The following is a 1,774-nucleotide window of genomic DNA, read 5'->3' as shown; positions in this document are numbered from 1 at the left end:
AAACAGAGGTTGGGGGTCAGCGATCCCATACAGCACGCCACCCCCCCCCCCCCATGCAGAACTGCAAGGACACACTCCGATATGTTGTTCTCAGCTGTAACTATTACACAGAACAGAAAAATTAATTAGAAATTTAAGAAAGAAAACAAAGTACTTATTCTGAAAAATAGCCCAAAGCTTAGAAAGAGTTGCAAAACCCACCCCATCCCAAGACCCCAATGGACACCCAAAGTGTAATATCAGTAAAGCAAGTCAGTGGGGACTTACATTTCTGTCGAAAGTGCCACTTGAACTAAATTATGGATGTTAACCAACTGGCTTTCTTTTATTCAAATAACTTTTGGCCAAATACAGTCCAGGGCTCAAGCTAGGGGTAACTTGCATCTTCCCTCTAGCATAGTTTGAGAAAGAAGTTTCTCTCTGGGCCATGGTTTGCAAAGAGAACACAGTTCTGAGATGAGGAGGCAGCCCTGACTGGGGAACTCGGCCCTGGGAGGAGGACCCAGGCGGGGTGGGTAACTTCCTCCTTTGCAGTGTTGATCCAATAGTCATTTACCTTTCTCTGCTCACTTTGTGTGTCAGTGGTGAGGAGCTCTAGGCTGTTCCTCCTGGTAGCTATCTGAGGGCCATGTAAAAATGACTTGAGGCCATAGCATCATTGCCCACCCCTACCACTTACCCCTGGACCCTTCAGGCACATAGGGTAGGCTCTAAAGCTCCACATTACAAAAGAAAGAAACCGAGGATGGTGGACTAAATGACTCTTAAGGAGACAAAAATTATCAGTGATGTTCTGTGAACTAGACCCCTAATTCTTCTGAATTTTAGTCCATTGCCTTTTTTACTGTCCTCCCTGCAGAATCTGGAAACCCAGAGATTCACTCTGCAGAGGTGAGGTAGTGCTGTGCTGGGCTACCTGAGGCATCTCAGTCTCTCTCTCACTGTTTTCTGTAAATTTAGGATAAATGGCAATCATTCTTGCATGCTTAACATCCTGGCCCTTGACATTTTAATTCCTTCAAATGGGGTCACTTAATTTATTTATTCTTTAACTTTTAAAATATTGAGGCTCTGTGAATTAAGGGTCAGGGTCAGAAAACTAGTGAGAGAGATGGATGTATAAACTAATTGCAGTAAGTAAGGTGTAATACATGAATCAGCACAGACATGTACAAATAAAGCCAGGTGTCCAGGAGGGGACAGTTTAATTTGTCTTGGAGGTATGACTTGGACCTGGTGATACAGTGACACTTTTAATTGGATTTTGAAGGATGGATGAATAAAACAAATAAAATGAGGGTAAAGGTTTGATGCTGGGCACTTCCCAGGAAAGGGAATACCACATAAGAGGAAAATATATGTACTTGGTACAAATAATGGGATGTATTTCATTAGAACTAGAACTTGGAATGCAAGAGAGAGGGCAGGAATGGAAGATGGGGAGATGATGTTGAAAAGATACAAGTGGCTGTGTTTTGATTTTATTCTTAAAGGCAGGGGGAACCAATAGTTTTTTGGAGGGCATAGTTAGCCATGCTTTATTATTTATTTCTTTTATGAAATCTTAGGGTACTATGAAGAATGGATTTAGGGATGAGGTGGAGCAGGGCCTGGCACCTGGGAGGCCACTTGAGGTGCTGTTTCAATAGTTTAGGTAGACAGTGAAAACTTTAGCATGTGGGAGTAGTATCATTCAGTGACCAAGAGAATGGTTTTGGTGTCAGATAAGCCCCAGGTTGAAATTCGAGTTCCGTGTGATTTGGGGAAACTTGTT

This window comes from Eubalaena glacialis, chromosome 14, assembly GCF_028564815.1.
Source record: "Eubalaena glacialis isolate mEubGla1 chromosome 14, mEubGla1.1.hap2.+ XY, whole genome shotgun sequence".
NCBI lineage: Eukaryota > Metazoa > Chordata > Mammalia > Artiodactyla > Balaenidae > Eubalaena > Eubalaena glacialis.
The sequence above is the reverse complement of the archived record's forward strand: the minus strand, read 5'-3'. Positions refer to the sequence as shown.